The following is a 21,291-nucleotide window of genomic DNA, read 5'->3' on the forward strand; positions in this document are numbered from 1 at the left end:
TATGCTGAAAGCAATTGGATAATACACGTTTTACCAGTGACTGATGGGTGCGTAGAGATAAAAAATAAAGCAGGGCATTTATGACCTGGAAAAAAAAAAGTTACATGAGGTTTTAGTTCTGATTTGTGATATTTTTATGACTGATACAGAACAAAGTATCTAATTTTATTCTGTGCAGGGTTGTTTGGGGTTTTTGTTTTTTTTTTTTTTTTTTCATCTTTGCTGGCTTATTTCTGTTTAGTTGTGAGAGAAGTGTGCTAAGTAGCCCCAGAAGGGCTTTCAAAGGATAGAATGCTATTGCTTTTGGTTGTACAAAAAGGTTAATTATGGAGGTTGGGAAAATGTTGCTGCTTTAATGATAAGGGACTACTACACAGAAATGACTAACTGAGCTAGTTTTCACGGTCATCTTAATTTTAAAATGAATGACAAAACATCAGGCACCTTGATCATTCTGAGCATTAAAAATGAAAGGTCTGACATGCTTGAGAAATACCTAATGACCAGAAAATCTGGGATAGGTAACAGAGGAGGACATAAACCAAAAAAGAATTCATTAGAATTTCTATGTAACGCAATCTTTCTAAAAACTAATTAAAAAAATGTACAAAAGCAAAGTCGTAGAATTTTTGCCAGAGTTTATAGACTGTTAAATAAAACAGAATTTGTAATAAATTAAACTGTAATTTAATCCCCTATTTTTTATGTTTCTCTTCATGGATCTTATCCTGCATTTCAAGTCAATTAGGTGCTGCAGGATTTCAAAGGAGAACAGAATTTGGATTTTATTGTTGACATATTAACACTGATGTATTATCACCATTTTTGCTTTAGTGCTGGTCCGGTAATACAAGTTTTCAAATAGCAAATATGTATTTCCCCCCATTTTTGCACTGAGTGACTGAAAAAGGAAAAGGTCTAGTCAAGGTTTGTTCACCATTTCTTTGCCAGGAATATGAGGACCTGTAAATGACAGCGTTTACTAGAAAATACAAGGAAGACCGTACCTGCCAAATTAAAGAATGATTGCTTAAGAGCATCATCCTTGAAAAGTGTTGAGACCAATGGTGGGTAAACCTCTATAGGTACCAGAAATTCACGTTCTGCTTAAATAAGTGTTCTTATATGAAGTCATTGAGTCCAATGGAAATTGCTCCAGGCTAGCAGACCTCTAAGAAATCTCGCAATAACCAGCTGTCGGCCAAGATCGTCTCAGCCAGGTGCCCTTGAGGATCACCTCCGCGAGCAGCACTAAATACGGGTTCTTGGGATCCGGGGCTGTTCTGCCTTAGGAATGGTTGGTGCTCTGCTGCCAAGCCAGTCCTGGCAGAATTTCACAGCAGAGGGAAATCCTCTAGGGCTTAGACGCAATTTATTTTTTAATACCTTCTGTATCTATTACCTTATGGCTTTTGACTACTGTCATTATTTTAAGTCATCTGTTAGACTCTGAGTTTTGTTTGAGGACCAAGATAATGCAGCCCAGGCTACAAGGAGTTCGATTTTTGCCTGTTTCACTCTGTCTTTGGAGTTGCAAGAATTTGCATTGCATTTTTAAGAATTTTTAAGATGTTTTAGTCCTATTCCACCCTACACTTTACTGAGTTGAATGAATTGAAAAGCATCCTCCATCTGCCCTCGATGCAAACAGAGTATCTGTAGGAAGTGACCAAGCAACAGTTTCATCAGTATTCCCAAGATACTTCTTCAAAGTTTTAATTCTTCAAAATCCAATACTCCAGTATTTAAAAAACTTATAATCCTAGCCTGTTGCTGTTGCAGCCAATGAAAAAATGTATTCAAGTAATGCAGAACTGCTAATAGAGTAGAAATTAGCAAAGGTAGATGTTTGGAAGTTACTGCATTAATTTATAATTCATAAAATTAATGATTTTTGTATAAAAGTTAATATCTAGAGATACTTAGAATGAAAACAGTTATTAGAAACATTATTAACATTGAAATGAAGAAACATTTTGCTTTTCATATTCATTTTTTGCTCATGTCTTTTGCAGTTCTGAAGTATTTTTGTCTTCCAAATTGTGACAATGCAGGAAAAAATAGTTGTGGTAGTTTAGTTGTATTGGGACAGTGGTGAAATATGGGATCTCAGCAAAGCATTATCTATGTGAATTGTTAATATTTGCACATTTTACATCTGCTTGTTCCTTTATTTGTTCTTTAATACAAGTGAGAAAGTATTTTTCCAGTGTTTGAGAACAGGACTGGCTCTCACTTGGGATGTGTCTGTGGTAGGTTTTAGTTCGGGTCAGCAGTGGCACTTGCCCCGTGGCATCCCACTGCTCCCCGGTGCAGGCACAGACTGAGCTTTAAACTATAGCAGATATCAGGAGGTTGTAGCTATTCCTCAAAATTGCATGTGTATTAAAAACATAGATATGTTGGTGAGCTTTTGCGCTTCTGTGGTTTCTTTTCCTGCCTTCCTGGTAAGAGTTACAAGACTTATTCCTGAAATTACGTAGAACATTGGCTACCATAATCTACAACTAAAGAGCAAAACTGTTGCTCGTTCCAAAGAGTCATTGCTGTGATCTTGGCAGAGACAAAATGTTGAGATGATGTGGAGTTAAAGAAAATATTGCTGGTGAAATAATGTGGGAAAGTTAGTCATAGAGGCTGATGCTCATTGTGATGAGAGCAGGAGCTGTAGCTGCAGGAAGGGACTGGTTGGTAGATAGAAAGGGCCATTGCAAGCTAAAATAAGTGGCACTGCAAACTAAGATAGGCAACTGAAAGCAAGCCAAAGACCTGGAGAAGGAAAGCATTTAGTAGGAAAACACTGTGCTGAGCAATGGTTTTAGTAGCTTGTGAGTTTGTAGTTTATCCAAGAGAATCTTGGATGCCGAGAGTAACAAAAATTACAAAGCACAGAAAATGAGAATTGCGGATATTGAGAGTCTAGCAAATTATGGGGATGAAAAAGACTGAAAGGAGGGATTGGGAGGAAAAGCGATTTGGTGTGACGGTGTTTGCAGTGAATAGATCAAGCCATTGATGAAGGCTCCCCAGTGCATGAGGGTTGCTTGGGGCAGTAAATACAGAATACCTCTGCGCTCCAGAGATCTCTCGGGCATTAGAGACTCCTGGCTCAGGCTGGCACTTAGCTCCTTTCTGGTAGACTACATTTTGCTTAATCTGTAAGTTTTTGCACATGTAAAAGTGTAATGTATATATAGTAAGTATATAAAAGCAGTGTGTCTTTTATTGAAATACCTCCTCCAATAAATCTAAAATATAAGCAGTTGGCTCTGTTTATTCTGAAATGTGTAGTTTTGTTATGACAAATAGCTCCATTTGCTTTTGTTTCACATAAATACAGGAAATAAATATTTTTATTTACTGTAGTTATTCCTGACTAGCATATGTTAGTTTGCAGCATAAGCAGCATATATAGGTTTAAGAGTTAACTGGGACTTAAGTGTAATTCCTTTTGAGCAGTTAGCTATTAACTTCATGCAAGTAAAACCATTGAGTTGCTTATTTAATGACTTATTTGTTTATATGGAAATCAATCAGCACGGCCCCTGTGGTTTCCTTACCTTTTCTCTTCAAGGCTTCTCACAGGAGAGGTACTGACACAGCGTGCTTTTGGCACCCACGGAGTCCCGCGGTTTGCGGGGGGTCCCATGGCGCAGGGACGTGCCAAGCCAGTGCATCAGAGCAGGGTAGGAGCTGGGCGGTGAGACGTCAGGGCCTTTAAACTTACTCTTAAGGCTAGCATTAATAAATACCAGCCTCAGGTATCGATGGGGAAGATAATGTTAATGGAAAGGGAAACGTGATTGTTTTGTTTGAATAATTGGTGGCTCAAAAAGGCTCGGTTCCAGCCTGTGCTGTATAAGCACTTGCAACTGTTTTTTATGTTTGTTTGTTTGTTTGTTTTTTCTCTGTTTGTTAAGAAATGAATGTCCTTTAGGACATGAAGTCGTGTATGTACTGGGGAGGAATGTGCTGGAATAGCACTGTATACGCACGGGGAGGGAGGCGAGAGGCGCTGGGCACATCTCTCTCATTTGCTGCCAATTCAGCTGGTTCTGGGCCGTGCTGGTTCCAGGTCTGGGTCTCCTCGGAGCAGGAGCAGCCGCAGCCAAGAGCCAGTGCTTCCAAGCTGTTTGCTGGGCCTTTCTGTCACTGCTTTGAAGCAGGCATATATCCTCTCAGGAATCTCTCTTGAAGCCTCCAGCATTTTTTGCTCTGGTGACTATGCCTAAATTGCCCCAGATTTACAAAGAGGTACGTATATGCTTGCTACACTGAGATAAATTAGTCGTTTTTTTCATGGAAAGTCAACTCTATTCCCATTTATCTGCCTGCATATGGTTATTGATAGGAACCCTTCCAGTCCAGGAAAGCACAAAGCAAAAAGCAGGTGGTGGGCAGCGAAGCCCACACCTTTCTTCTGGCATTCAGGTACTGAATCGGCACTAGCATGCACCAAGATAGCATCGGAGAATGGGGCTGCTGACAGCAACGTGCTTGTAGCTGCCGAATCCCAAATTAAAAACAAAAGGCAGCGACAGCACGAGCGAGACGTGCTATTAATAACATTATTTTGATATGGCATGCGAAGGAGTGGCAGTGGGGTTGGGCAAATAAAACACAGCCAAAGCACCCACGAGGGCAGCCTTCATCTGTTGCAACGAGCCCTCTTGGCCATGTCACTCTGTTTTCAGTAGGCATTCAAGAATACTTGATTTTTAATTCCAGATTTCCCTAAACAATCACTGCAATTACTAAAGGAAACTCTGGAAATAAACCAACAATACCTGATCTTCTAAATTCTTTTTTATTTTAATCATTGGTATCACAGAGCTTCCTAAAGACCAGGAGATATTTTGATGGTTTTATTTAGCTTATTTGGAGTCTAAATCTTTACTTTTTTAATTGTAGAAATGGAGAGAGAACATTTATTTTTAAGAAGGCAGCTGTTCAAATAGTCTGCTTTAGATAGTTTCTAAGTTTGGTGACTTAGAAGGAAAGTGAAAAATAAGGATTATTTTAACCTGGTTGGAAATACTACACCTCCAAGCGAATATTGATTTATTTAAATAATTGTGCTCAATTTTGAAACTAAAAATTTTAAAAGGCAAAGAGATTATTATTCATATAAAGGATGTAATGAGTCATTTCACAGTTTATTAACCCATGCTGCTCAGCAGAGGAAAGGCGGAGGAAATTTCAGGTCCCTGCTGAATAGAGTTTGATCATTGTGTTGGGTGTTGATGAACTGAAACAGTGACATTCAGCAAACAGGTTTTAAGGCTTTTGTGGCAGATATGAAATGGAGAGTAAATATTCCTAGTGGACTGTATAAGCTTATACCATCAGCATCTCCGATTGCCTCAGTCAATCATAACCCCCCCGAGATAGCGCTGGAATTGGCCTTGTGTTACGCAGGCTCATTGACTTTTATTGTGTAATGTATTTCATCCTCTGCAGGAAGAAGACAGAGGGGCAAACATAGTCTTTGCATTCAACTTGTTGTTAATTGCAAGGAAGGGAGTTTGCTGGAAAGGAAACCAGGACAGCCACTTGCTCTTGGTCGAGGAGGAGGTGCTCTGACTGTTTTAGGAGACATCGTCAACCCGAAATCCAATTAATTAATTATATTTTTACAATACTCCACACATACTTTCAGATGTTATATCTGTGCTCGGGGTGTCAACAATGTCATTTTTTCTGCTTCTCTCAATTTTCACCTCTACAGCTCCGTGAGAGCCTGACACGTACAAAAGGCAGCCAGACTGAGACTTTATTCTGCCGTCTGCCCCTGATGGGAGTATGTGCACAGTACCCATTAACGTGAAGGGATTTCAGCACAGGAGCAGTGGTCTGCTTGGACACAGCTGGAAAAACTGGAGCTTAAAAATATTATTTCAGAACAGCAACTGTGAAGCTGGTGACTCACTGCAAAAAGTGCTGACAGTATCTTACTATGCATGTATTTTTAACATATATAGTAACACATGTATAAAATACAGTTAAAAATATAGAGTATTGGATTACCATTAAAAGAAAGTGCCATAATTACGGAGCACAGAATTTCTCTAGGAAAAAATCAGGTTCTCAGAAGTCCCAGAAGGCAAATTAAATAGGTTACATCACTAATTCTTGTTTAAGCTGTGGAGATCCTGGGGTTGGAGATGGCTGCAAAAAGGTGAAAAAATGAGAAATTTTGAACGTACTTGAAAGGGGGAGATTGGAATAAGGGCTCAGGTTCAGAATGGAAGGGGCATTTTGAGTGCAAGACTGAGGGAAGCTGGTGGGCTGGGGCAGAAGAAAATCATTTTTGGGGAAGCCCATTTTTAAGTGTTTTGTAAGAAGATACTTTCCCTGTGGTGTTTATTACAGAAAAGAGAGGTTATGCTCATAAATGAGTGTGTTTCACAATGAAAATGCCCAATTCTGTGTTATCAGCCTCTATGCCAAAGAGGAGATAGATCTTTGAGGCCTGCTGGCAAAAGGATAACACATTTCCATTTAATGGAAATTAAATGATGTCACATGTAAGAATTTGGGTGCAGTTGGCCAAAAAAAGTAGAAGAAGTAAAAGATTATTTATCATTAAAGGCCATAAATCACTGTGGTCAGATCTCTTTAGTGGGGAATAGTGCCTCAGCTGGTTGGATGTCATCCCCGGTGAGCAATAAGTGAGTAATGGCATTCCTGTTAGGGCAAATTGAACCCAAGGAGAATTTTGTAAATGTTTCCAGTTAATTAAGATATTACCAGTTCAGCAAAAATAATAAAAACATTAAAAAATGGAATGAATGTAGATACAATTAGCATGTCTTAATGGATTCGTTCTTTGATCATTTATCTCCTGGTCAGCATTACTTTTAAATACAATAAAAATGGAAGAGATGTGGAGTGTAACTGGAATAAGTGTGGTTGTGAACTTCTCTAGGAGTGGTGCAGTGCTAATGCTCTTGATCGCCACTCACACCTACACGCTGACACTTTAACTGAAAGCACTTGCAATTAAAAAATAAATCCAGGTGTCTGTTGGTGTCAAGGAAAAGAGAGAGATGTTATATTTTCAAAATATCTGTAAACGTTAGTATGACACATCTGGCAGCAGGTGGAAAGACTTGCTACTTGAATTGTAGGAAGAAAATCTTATTTATATTAGGTCTCTTACCTTTCACATGCTTTTAGAAAGGCTGAAATGTATAGCTCAAAGGAAAAATATTCTGCCTGAAGCTAGGGAAAAAAAAGTCAGGCCTGTTCCTTTTTCATCTTGCTACAATTAGAATACAACTGTAAACCATGTATTTCAAAAATTGTTTATGAACTCACAGATCTGAACTGAATAACCATCTGTAAAATTTTAAAAATTAAAATCCCTTTAGGAAATAGTGACCTTGCAGAGCTTAAATTGCTTATAAAGTTCTGAAGGCTGAATTAGTAAGCAATAGCGATGACGAGAGAAAAACTAAGTAAAAAAAAAAGTACAAGCTGTTCCTCTCTGTCTATCCAAAGGGCTTGAAGAAAAACCTGACTTCTCGCTGAACTGCGTATACTATTTCTTGAGTTTGCTTCTTATCGTATTTATGATCAGGCCCCAGCAGCTTTAGCAAACGACTTGCGCAGTGGCTCAGCTTGGAGCGATGAACTAAGTATCTCCTGCAACTGCGATCGATGCTGTCAGCGGGATGGACCGGCAGATGCTGGTGGGGAAGGACGAATGGAAAACGGCACTTACACAACAGAAGCATTCCTTGCAAACCGTAGGTCGAAGCCGGGTTACAGAAGTGGATCCATCCTTTTGAGCACTGGAGAGGTGCTTGTGTTGGGGCTCGTTGGTGTTTAGTTGTTTTCTGTATAGAATTCAAGTCTAGATAAAAGGGGGGGATGCTGAATGCCAAGTCTTGCAAACTCAGCTGAGCTAAGGTAATGTCACACCTACTCGTCTGCGTGTTGCAGACCCTACACTGTTAGTAGTAATAGGCTTGTTGTCTTCTCTCGGGTGGTGGTGGTCTGCTGCGGTGAGAAAGGTCTCGCTCTACTCTTTCTTCTCTACCCTTGTGTCAAAGGTGATGCTCCTGAGGAAATTTTTGGTGGCAGCAGAGAAGCTCCCAGTGGCCTCTGATTGTCAAACATTATAGACATTTTATTAAATGGTAAATAAAAGATGTTATGGAAGGAAAGCCATAAAAAGAGAGATCTTGGCCAAAACACCATGCTGCAAAATGGTCTATAAATTAACATGCTAGTTAACTCACACACCAGCAGAAGCGAAGAAGCTTATATTGGCCATTATGGGGCACTTAGGGCTTTTTACAGCAGGCTGAACTTTCTGCCAGTTAATTTTTATGTTGTTTTTAAACTTGATCATCTTCAGTACTGTTGTCCAAATGCCATTAATTTAAAGAACTGTCAATCAAAGCTGATTATTAGTATTCAGGGGTTGTGGTATGCTGCGTGTACGGCAGAATTCATTGAAGGCTGAAATGCTTTAGTCCATTTTGCTTGTGTATAGGATGGAGATCAAATATGACAGTGGCTGTTAACAAAATGATGAAGAATCTCACAAAGCGCACAATGTATTTTAAATAGTACTTTGAAGTTGGAGTTTTAAAATTCCATTATTTAATGTTTAATCATAAAAAAAAGTACTTTCTAAAGACTAGGTGGCAGTGACACGATGTAGTCAGCTTTTAAGAATTTTTCTTTCAGATACAAACCAGAAGTTGCCGAATTAAGAGTTTAAATCTGAAATGGACAGAATTGTTGTTCCAGTGGTGCAAAAGTAACAATTAAATACCTGTAAGAATGAGCATTACTGTAAATAGGGAATAAAATGCTCTGTATAAAACCCAAAGTATAAGATTATTCTACTCGTTGAAAACTTCTACTTGCTTTATCAGAGATCTGATGAATGGCTGAGCCATGTTGGTTACACGTTAGGTCTGTTGATTTTCTGCTCTTCGTTATAGGTAGTGTCAGATTTGTACCTAAAACAGAGCAAGAAACAGTAATAAAACTCTGATATAACCAGCACAGAATCTTAATAGTGTACAAAATGTCACTTAGGAAGCTCTTTGATGTGTGTGGAAGCAGGGAACAGGAAACAGAAATTAGCTTTATTTGTCAGTTCATTCTATTTGCATTTCTGTGCTCTTTGCTTTCTGAGGAAATCTTTTTCCATTTAATTAGAAAGAAAAGCTAAGATACATACTTGTTAACAGGCTTAATTTGCAGTGCTATGCCAAAGGTTCTTTGCAAGTCTTTGTAGGGAATGTGGGAAGAGAAGAGAGTTTCGTATTGTTCCTACTAGGTCCTAATGGTAATGGTTATTGCTGCTTTTGTACCACTGTCTCCATTATATCTGCTCTTGAGTTCCACGCTTTTTTGATCTTAATCAAATTTTAAAAAGAACCTATCTCACCTGCCTCACCACCTCATGCACCCACAGACATGTATGTAACGACACCGATTCTAGGCGTTGTTAAGCCTGTGACTTTCAAAATCCCATAACTTTAGTCAGGTACATATATTATCAAAATTTGGGGTATAATCTCATGAAAACAAAGTTTTTCAAAATTTTCTAAAATCTTCAGTTAGGATTATGATCATCTCTTGCCTTTGTTGATTTTTAGAACCATATAAAAAACAAGAAGAGTGAAATATTATGACATTAATTTCTCTTGTACATAAAAATACATACAATATGAATGTCCTAATTTGCAGTTTTACAAACTTGCCTTTGTGTGTGGACTTTCTATACCAAATCATACCATGCTTGCAGCATGATTTCATGCAAAGTAACTTTTTTGACAGTTCACACGTCCTGTTAAAAGGTACTTTCTTTTTTATACAGGTAGGTTGCTTACCAGTATTTTGCAAATAATGGTAAAAAAATCATTCCATCCATCAAGGAGGATTAGGGAAGCTAGAGATTAACAATGACAGAGACAAAATTACATTCTCCTTTAAAGAAGAATTTATGAACCAAATTGAGTCCTGGAGTTCAATCAGCTTGTTGATCAGTACTCAAAAAAAATACCAAGTCATTGACTGATGTAGTACGTTAATATCCATGGAGAAATTGCCGTGTTGCAATATTTGTGCAGAATGTCTCAGCCTGAGAAGGCTGTCCCGTGTAATTCACGATATTCCCCCTAATGAAGGACTAACCCTCACAAACCCCACAAATCTCCACTATCACAAGCCCGATGGCCAGCAGTAGTTACTCATAATGCCAAACACTTGTTGCCAAGCACATTTGTTACTTTAAACTAATCACCATACTCAAACACCAGCAGTGTAGTCCCCAAAGGTAACTTCCAAATCGTACAGATTTCCAAGTGCTGGGAAAGCGTGGCTGGGAATTTACTCAGTTTGGGTGTCTTGTAATAGCAGAAGATGACTGAATTGTCAGAATGGAAACATGTAGCAGCAATAATTTGATTTCAACAAAATGGTGATGGAATTGAGACAGAATTGATTGCTTTCTGCCGGCTTGCTCACAGATTTCCTTGCAGATCAGCAGAAGAGCTGCTGGCTACCGGGAGCCTGGGCAGTCCCCCAGCATCACCCTTGCTTTCTTTGGCTGCCTTCTCCTCCGCGGAGGTGCTTAGGGGAGGGAATAATTCTTCAGGTTTAGACAAGAGGGTGATTAAATATCATAGTTTGTCTTCCAGCAAAAATAATGACTTGCCAACCTGTCTGTGAGTTTTCCTAAAACTTCTTTGTAATTGCCACACTGAAGGTTTGCAAAACAGCCCCTTCTGAGTTTAAGGACCGAGGCAGGCAGCCTGCGGGTGGTTTGCCATAGCAGTGTCCAGCCCGGCTCCTCCGTACAGCACTTCTAGGTAGAATTAGCGTGCAGATGTAGATTAACACATTTCTATTTTGTGAAATCCCTGGCATTTTCAACACAGTGGATACGTGGCCTATTTAGACTATATGTATAAGCTTGGAAGCACTTTAACTCTTTAATTACACATTTTATGTAATAGCAAGTTACTAGAGTATGCATAAGTAATTTACACATCGAGCACTATATTGCCCTCATCCTCTCTTCTTTTTAATTCCCTTCTTAAAAACAACATCTGCAAGTAACTTCTTTATAGGAAAAGTCCTCATGTTTTTCGGTATTTGTTGCAAAATAAAATTTCACTGTTTTATTTCATTCCTTTAGTTAGTTACCGTCTTTTCATACTCTTAAAGCAGCGATGTATACTGTAGTGCTTGAGACTTAATTTCATAGCAGTGCACGGTACCCATGTTCCCACTGAAATTCCTTGTGTTTGGTGCTGCTAAGGGGGGGGCTCTGCCCCTGGAAAGAGCTGCAAGACAGGGGGCCTGGATTTTCAGATCTTTAAATCACAAGATAACGGTTTGTGTTTTAAAGCACAACGTGCATTTATAGTACTGTTTGCATAGTGAAGAACTTACCATCTACACTGAATGCCATGAAATATGTTAGATGAGAAAAACTGGTAAGCGGAAGAACTGTAAAAAATTTAAACTCATTGTATCCCTAATAAATGGTATAATTAATTCTATTTAATTTCACTCCACTGCTGAAAGCTACTACAAAAGCAGGTTTTATACTTACTAGGGGTGGAATAGTTGAGTTTATTTCTATAGTGACCCTTGCACAGTGCACTGAAGCAGCTCAGGCTCACATTTTGGAGACCTGCACTTCAGGCTCGATCCCTGGTCCTCTGCCTGTGCAGTAGCTCGGGTTCGGTCTCTCTCCATCTAAACCTGAACACCTGCAAACTTTCACAATTTCACAAGCAAAGGCTGGCAGTTCAGTTCCACGATTGCCGTTTTTTTTCCTCGGTCGATTTTGAATAAAAACCTGTTACTTGCAGGCGCGATTGGCAGACGGCCGTGCGAGGTGTTATTAGCTAGATTTGCGGAGACTCGCAATGCTCGGTTCAGTCCTCTTGGGTTGCCTCAGCAGGACTTTAGGAAAGATGCTTGCACATCGTTAACATGCTGGTAGCTACAGAAGGAGGTTTAGGAGGCTATTTCGCAGCCTGGAGGAGTTGTCGTGTGTTCCACATAAAAAGCTAATGCAGCCTTCTTTTAGAAATAACAGCTGGAAATCACACTGCAGCAGGTAGGACAAGCTATTCTTGAACTGGTTTTGCGATGCCCAAGGAAAAATAAACGGAGCATCTATGCTGAGACCTGGGGCTACAGCTCCGGGAAAGAGGATTACAGGGCTTGAGTTCATGGGTTGTCAAGCTGCACGGGGAGAAGCAGAAATGCCAAGGGGACACCCATGTCCCGATCCACTGGGGACTTTGCAGAGAAGCCACCAAATAACCTTCACTGCGTCCAGTCGCCATCTCTGCTGGCTCAGTTGGGCTGCGTGAAGTTACCGCAGGTTGGGACACTATTTCAGAGGGAAATGCTGGAAAGTTTTTCTATGAGGTAATGCTGAAACATCCCATTTGATCATTTTTTAAAAATGTTTCTGGATTGCAATTTGAAATTATTCTTATTAAGTGGTTTATTTTGCATTTACAAGATGATATAACACAACAAAGTCAGGCCTGATTTAAAATAAATTGTTTGGACCCACTTAATCTTTTTTTTTTAGAATGTTCACTTATGCACATTTTGAAAATGTAGGGTTAGTCCAGAATTGGAACAATAATAAGACTTAAGGTATCTAGGTTATGTAGAGTGTTAGTTATGTGCTTCATACCTGATTTGACTAAAATTATACTATGCTGAATCCAAATGATACCATGTCCCCCCCCCCAAACCAAGCAAGTTAGTGAGACACTTTCATTATTATATATTTGTAACATTGTACTGAATATGCGATGTAAACTGAGTTTTTTTGATCAAGAAGAAGAAAAATCATTGGTTATGTCTGACTTGCATCTACGCTCACTGTAGCATTTAGAGCTAGGACTGAAGTACTTCTTAACTGAAAACCCAAAAGTATAAGAGATTGTGCATCTAACAACATTTCAGAACCTTCCTGTATTTGAAGTAAGAATCAATTGTCTGCTTTATCAGGCAATACAGGGTTTTAATTCTTACTATCCTTCCAACCCATACCGTCACAAATTAGTCACGATTTGTATGTGAAGCTACACATGATGAGTCATTAACAGTGGCAATATATCCTATTATGTATGATATGTATACTCTATACATATAAAACACATAAACCAAACTGCATAGCTATGTATACAAATGCACAGTTACAATAGTGGACAGTAGCAAATCCACTCCATCTGGAAAAGGACGACCTTCTGCAGTACCAAATGAATTACAAAATCTTTTCTAGCTACTACAAGTGTATAGATCATATTCTTCGAGCACCCATAAAAGTCATAGTTACTGTCAATTTGAGAAATTTTAGCTCAGTGCTCCTGTTTCTCTTTTGCTGTCACGGGAGAAAAGAAATCCTTCTTATTAGAAGGACGAGACGTACTACTGGATCGTACCTTGACAAATGACCTTTTCCTGGCTGTAATAGCTCTAGGAAGGGTATCCGTGAAAACAAGCGGGTGTTTACATCTGCCATTTGAATGGGGGAGCATTGCATGCTTTGCTTGGCCTCTTTGGGTAACGTGGGTGAAAACTGACATATTTATCCTATACGTTTCTCCTGTGCTAGGGAGCAGCCTGCAATTTCTCACGCTGCTTTTGTTTTACTAAACTCTTCAGTTTCATAAAAATAGATGCTGAATATCTTGAGGAGGCAGATTCATTCAGTATTGCTTGTTGTAATACTGCATTGCTGCATTAAGTGGAAAAAAGGCATTATTGCAACTTTCCACTACGGAAGGACAAAATACATCCTTCCTTATTCATTAGACCCTTTCAGGCTGTGACTGTTCTGTCACAGCTGAGATGACAGGAGGCCATCCTTCACAGCGATGAACATGTCAGCCCGTCCTCTTCTCAGCTGTCACCGTATCATTATGCATATGGCAGCGAAAAAAAAAAAAGGGTGCGATTTGATTGAAACATGGATTTGGGCAGACATAAGGATCGTGGCTCAACAGATGTGATCCTTACGTTTGAAATAGGAATGAAAATACGAATCAGCCTTTATTAAAATTTGCACAGCTGCCTCTTATTACTGACGTGTTGGGTGAGAGGGGTTCTGTTTCTTCAGCTTTCCTGCATGAAACGCTTGCTTTCTGATGACATTCACTATTTGGTCACCCACAAACCAAACTTTTTTATTTTTAATAAGACTACAGCTATGTCTTACAGTGTTTGAATAATAGATACAGCTCCTAGTCCTAACCTTCACAAATTAAAGTAGGAATACCTAGTAAAGACTTTACCGAGTAGCTTGTTGCCTGTCTGAACCTTTAGAAAGCAAAGCTTTAAGCTGTTAGTGGTTGGAGGAAGAGTTGGTCTCTACGGGGAATGCTGCTGTACATCGCTGTGCTGGAGCCGAATGTATAGCTTGCAGCAGGACCTTGAGTAAACGGCTGAATCTTAAGAATCTTTTAATAAGCACAGGTCAGATAATGCAAATTTTATTTTTTGTGTAAATAATATAAAGCAGCTATACAAATACCTTAAATTAAAATCACTGTTGTAGTTAGAAATCTATTATTTTTACAATTCACTACATACTACTTTGACCCAGACTATTTATGTAGCTTCTTAGCTTATTAGCTGTACAGCTGTCTAGAGGGAATAAAAACATCCCATGCAGACTTCACAACTGCCTGGTGTCAGAAGAAGTGACATTGAAAGCCATTATATTTGAAATCTGTTTTAGGATGGATTTTTGATGCAGCAAAACCATACAATGAATATACTGTCATTAAGTTATTTGAAAACATGATGATAATGTGACAGAAAAAATGAATGTGAAAATGTTGACCTGTGTAGAAAATAAACTGTTGAAGGGAAGTAAATCAGATGTAATGCCTGTGATGACCACATCAAAGCGTTTGACGTTGTGATATTTGAAGAGGAAACAGTATCTACGGGAAGGGCAGAGGAAAGGAAAAACTGGAAGGATTTTAGAAAACACTTACAATCCTGACTTTATGCTTTTAGATTAGACTGATTAAGGAAAAACAAAACCAAATCCAAACTCATGACTCCTGAAATTCACATAATGCATTTAGTCTGTTTTGAGGTTCACTAGTGATAAGAAAGCTTGCTAGAGGATCCAAGGGCTACCTGAGAAGAAGGAAAAAATGATTCAGTGTCCTGGCCTAAACTTGATCTCATTTACTCCACTTATTGCAAATTAGTGTAAACTAATTTAAGCCTTCCTTACTGCAGAGGTGCTACCCTGATCTACATAGTCAGGAGGGAAATGTGAACTCCAGTATCAGCCATCTGTACACTGCTTTTTGTTGAGGCCCTGAAAAAACCCCATACTCAGTACTTTTTTAACTTACATAATGCGTTCCAGTCCCAATTGCTCTATCTATCTATTAACCTATATACGTCTATACTGGGAAAAAGAGTGCAAATCTAAGATGCCTTTTGCTATTTCAGTCTGTCCTTGAAACTTCAAATAAATCAGACAGAATAAGATGGCTCTGATTTCCACCGGCACCACACATAGTAGGGTTTCACAGGCAGTAAGTAGCAGGGCTCTCGCTGCAGTAACTCAGTGTAGCTGCAGTGTATTTACAGAGGGTTTTTTATTATTTTCAGATTAAAACGTAGCATCAGTGATAATGCACTTCCTTGTAACCACACTCTAGGCAATAACACATCTTTTGAAGTATGATCAGTGCTGTATGCAAAGCTCCTTTTTTTTAGAAATAGAAATGCTGAATGTTTTTTACTGTGACATGCTTTGAAAATACTACCTTCCACTGTCACTAGACTTTAATAAGGGCAAACATCACACAATAAAATAAAAGGTCATTTATGACAAGAATGTAAATATATGGTAAATCCTTAGCAAAGATACACCTTGAAGTTTGTTGGGAGAGTTCTTTCCAGTCTAGCTTTCATAAGGGTAGAGTATCTTAAGCTACTTGTTTATCAACATATATTATTCTTCATAAATTTCATACTATGCCTAAGTTTTTCTTCCCTGTTTGCTTTGTCTGCAAAACCACACACTGTCTATGGCTTCTTTAAGCTGATCCTATGCAATCCCTAGCATAAGGGGAGCTGGTCCAGCTACGTGTTGCTTTTTTGGGGGGAGGTTGGGGTTTTGTAATTTTTTAAAGTTTTTTTCAGGAGCACTTATTTCAGTCAGTGAGCCAATATGAGCTATCTTTGGAAAAAAAGAAAAAATGAACAGAAAAACTAGGATAACTTGGCTGATGTTTAGCAGCTTTGCTAGCAGAGCTGCATCCCTGTAACTGCTGCTGCCAAGCCTCTGCAGCGTAAAGCTGGCCCAGCACCCAAGCAAGGGCGCAGGAGCCGCGCAGCTTCGTTGTAAAGCCCTGAAAACTTGTCTGTAGGTCCTTCCCACCCGCTGGTCTCGGGTACTGAGTCGTACCCCAGGGATTAATTACATGGGCTGACAATTAATAGGACAAAACCGGATTCAGCTGCGCTCTTCCAGATTTAAGAATTCCTGCCATTACCTTAAAATGATGTATTTCCTCAGAGGCTTGGAAATTCATCTGAGTCTGAGCTAAGCAAGAGGTGGGACTAAGAAAAGCATAAACCGAAAGTAAGAAAATCCCTGGCCTAAATCTGACCATTCAAAGATTTACTTTGTTCTTGATTTCATTCATTTCCCGATAGAGGAATTTGTTTTCTCTGTGCCTATTAATAACAACATGCAGGGAGATGAGTAAGGTGCAGCAAATGTTGGGGGGAGCAGGTAGTATTACTCATTTAATTCCTTTCTACAGCAATTATCGTTTTTCTGCATTTTTGGTTCTATTTTTTAGAAGAATTTACATCCACTTCTCATTTTTTACTTTTCTGCCGTTCTCTTTAAATAATAGAGGTGTTTATTTAAGGACAAGGAAGAGGTGCTGGGAGGGGCAGGCATCATGATTGAACTGTAGGCTCCAAATTGAAAAGACTTTTAAAGTTGGGTGTTATTAAGAGCGCATTTAATCAGAGAAAGTGACAAACAATTTGTTGTAAGACACATAAATACTAGTGGGAAACTAATTTCAGTGGCATAAAAACCAATCAACTCTTGCGTATAAAGTAAATGGGAAAAGGGTAGCCCTGCACGTTATTGCTCCTGCCGCGTACCACATTCATTTACAGCAATTACTCTCTTCTCTTGATCAAAACAGCCTTTTTTATCCACAGAGTAAAGCAAGGCCAGAAAAATATTGAGAAAACACAGTAATATGCAAAACCAGCCATGGGATTTTCCTTTTTTCCTTCTTAGTTGTTCATATTTAATCATCATAAACTGCCTTGTGGCTTAAGAGCCTGACCTTCTCTGTTAGCAAAGCTCGCACCTAAAAATCCTGCAAAGTTTCAATTTCTAAATGTCACAAAATATCAAATGGGTGCAGAAGACAAGAAGCAAGTCAATAAATGTTTGTGTTCTTCTCTTGATGCTCTTTTGTATTTCATTTTATATGGAAAAAAAAATTAACCCAAAGTTTAATCTCTCCTCCAAATAAAAGAAAGAGAGCAGAGCCTGGGGTAACAGTCAGTTAAAATATTGATTACAGTGCATAGCAATTCACTGAAAAATAAATAAATAAACCCCAAATGCCTTCAAACTATTTAGGAGAAAGCATACTGTTTCCTATGGTGGGAAGAAGTATAATTAAAAAGCTATCAACAGTCTGGGATTGTCAAAAGTACTTTGTCACCTGAAGCACATTCCTTGTAATTATCTTTTGGGCTTTAAGCTAGATCACCATTAACCTCCAAAGAAGAAGGGTTACTATGCTTTCTGGTGTGAGAAATTGTATCATCATGTAAATTAAAACCTGTTAGGTAGTCAAATTGGATTTGGGAAACGATTGAGTATTAAACCTAGTCATGTATATTATCAAATGACATAAAGCATGAAATGCTAAGAGGGAAAGAAACAGAAAAATATTTTTTCCTTCCTTAAAAATGTCAACATTCTGGTACAAAAAGTTTTTTTCTTTGGTGAAGGTAAAAACAAGAAAAGGAAGTATATACATTTGTAGTATATACAAAATTTGAAGTATATATGAAATGTATATACATTTTGATTACATATTTTTTAAAAAATTTCCAGAGAATAGGAAATGAGACAACCCAGTGCTAGCTGATAATAATATAGCAGTACTTCAAATCCCACTTAGCTATTACTCAGAATCTCATATCCTGACATGTAATTACCAGGGTTGGTAGGCAACGGCTCCTTCTACCCATATGAATCCAGTTACCCAAATTTCCTGCTGATGCATCTGCAGCAATGGTGGCTGGATGGAAGGCAACTTTCTTCATCTCTGCAACTTAATCGAGCTGGTATTACGGAACACGTGAAAAAGTTTTAACCAAATGCTGAAAAATTAATAATATTCTTTAGAACATAGAAGGTATTATTTAGGAAAAAAGGAAAGGGAAAAAAAAAAAGACTGAATTTTCTTTTTACTGTAGTCAGTATGTACCTGAAGAATTCGTGTTTTGAATGCAAGGAGAATAAACGCCTTTTAAGTATAGATTTTTTTTCTTGTTAGCTTTTCTAGCTGTGTTTACAAAGGTGCGGTGTTTCAACGATCAGCATAAATTAAAGGGTGGTTTCACTCTGCTTGATAACAAGTTAGTACTTGGCAGCACTAGAGGTGAGCCTGCAAAGAAGCCAAGTCTGCGGATGGGTTTAACGATTGCGTGTTCCTGCAGGTGTTTTAGATGGGCCAAGTTGAGGTGTGTTATCAACACTTCAGGATTTCAGAATTGTTTGCGGTGGGAAGATGGTTCGTTGTCCTGTTTCATGCCATCCCCTGTGTCTGCTGCCAGCTCACTTAAATACCATAAGCTCTTCCAGAAATCTCAAGCTCATAACAAATGTGTCTGTATACCAAGCCCAAGTGGGGCGATACGAGCTCAACGTGTCCATCGGATCTCCCAGCTCAGCATCGTGAGCAGCCGCGCTCGGCGCTGCGGCCAACGTAATGTTTGCATACACCATGGTGGGTTCAACGAGCGCTGTTCAGCCGTGCTTAACAAGGCTCTGGCTTGACATAGGCTTTTTAATGTGTAAAAGAATTTTTTTTCCCTTTTGCAAAAAATGGTGTGTAGAAAGGAGAACGCTGAACTTCAGGTAATGGTGAGGGAAGAGCTGGTAATATATTTTTCTCAGAAACAGGAGTGAAACCCAGAGCTTTGCAGATTGCTAACATGCAGGTCCATCACTAAGGAGCACGTGCTTCTTTGTAGTTGCTAAATATAAAAATAATTTGCCAACCATCTCCAAAGCTTTCTGAGAGTTTACATTTTTTTTTATTTTGAAGAGAACTTTTTTTTTTTAATTTTTCTGCCAAATTACCGCATGTTGACAATGGGCTGTATCCAGCATTTATAGTCTTTCTGCTTTCAACTTGTGGAAAGTGGGTAATTGAAGTGGTGTGCACAATAAATGAGAACATCCATTGGTTCCATATAAACCTTTTAAAAGCCTCGAAATGGAAAGTAAGGCAGGCTAATATGAATTGCAAAAGGACACAATTAATTTGTACATGAAAGAAGATTTTTAGTATGCCATTAGCCTCTGTAACAGCCAAAAATAAAAAGGCAATCATGTCTAACCTTGCCAAAAGTATGACAAACTGCTTGTCTTGAAAAAGTTTTGTATTTTAAGCAAACGCATTATGTTTTTATAAAAATTATTCTGTTAACTCTTACTTGCTGCCAATGAAATCAGGTTTAAAAAATGATATTAAAAGGCATGGTCATTTCAGAGTAGTAAAAAAAAAAAAATCAAGAGCATCTGCTAAAGGAAGTGGAAGTGGTGTTGCTGTGTGGAAGACTTTTGAATTTTCAGCAAACTAATTCTGTTGCATTTCCTCTGTGTCCCTGCCTCTTTTCATATGCCTTATTAATGGAAGCATCAGTTAAAAAAGAAGCTAATTTTTCCCATCTTTTTTTTTAAGTGAAAGTCTCTTCTCTTTTATTCCCCTTTCTTCTCCCGAAGTTACTTAATCTTTTTCAGCATATATTATCTGCATATTATATAGCATATATTCTATTTTTAGAAAAAGTATGTAAATTCTAACAAATTATTAAGCAGCTTTATTTCTAGATAAAGCTAGCCAAGGTCATAAACTGCTCTTGAAAATTCCTGCTAACAATGACAGTTAAATTACGCTACAGATATTAAAAAGACAAGATTGTGCGACTGATAAATTATTTTCTGCATACCATGAAAAAAAGGAAGCATGGGATTTCAGTAGCCTGATTTAATCAATAACTCTGTAAATCATAGCTTACTTTTATCCATCATTACAAGGGTGCAATAATTATTAGTCCTCTCTGAAAGTATCTGACAGCATTAAATAATATAGGTAGAATACGAGCACTCTTATGAAACAACAGAGAGCTGGTGTCTTGTCAGTGATTGTGAGGAGCCATCACTTATGTTAATAACACTTAAAATATCACAGTAGCTGGAAGAGAGACCCCTGAATCTTACAGCAATAACAGGGATTACAAATTGTATCTACGGTAAATAAGGTGAGAGATACTTGCTGGAAAAATGTATTTCTCCAATATTGCATGGTTTGCAATGTTTAGTATGTATTTATTTGAAAAAAAATCATTATGATAATTTATGGTACAATAAACTGCCGTACGAGTGCATTTTATAAGCCTTTCTCGTCTGCCTACTAAGGAAGAGTCTTATCGATTATCAGTCTGATTTTTTCATCAGTGCAGCTCATTTGTAACTCCATTCAAAATCATTTGGTAGCAAGAGAAGGGACAGTTTCTCAATGCCTATGGCAATCGAGACAATTTATCTCCAGACAGAAATCTCCGCTCTGAGTCGCAGTGCTCCGGAGGCAGCTTGGTAGCTTCTCTGCAAAGTCCTGGCTGATCCGAATCCGGTTCCCTCCTTGCTATTTATTCACCTTCATAGTCTTCCTACGCAAAGGTTTTTATATTTCTTTTAATATCTGTTTGGTTGTACATGTCTGCGCAAATGAATTCCTAAAAAGATCCAGTTGTGTCTCTTTGTGTTGGGTAGATTTATGATTGCCTGTGATAGCACTTTAGTCTGGCATAGTTTGCCATATACATATATATATTTAGATTAATCATATTAATTATGTCCTGGGTTTCCCTCTTTCTCTTTTCTTCTTTGATGCTGTAAATCTGTAGGAAACAGGACAGATGAGAAACTTGCAGTCAGTGCATCTTGTGTAGCAGAGAATCTGTTTCTCACCATTACAC

Source organism: Ciconia boyciana, chromosome 10 (assembly GCF_034638445.1).
Source record: "Ciconia boyciana chromosome 10, ASM3463844v1, whole genome shotgun sequence".
NCBI lineage: Eukaryota > Metazoa > Chordata > Aves > Ciconiiformes > Ciconiidae > Ciconia > Ciconia boyciana.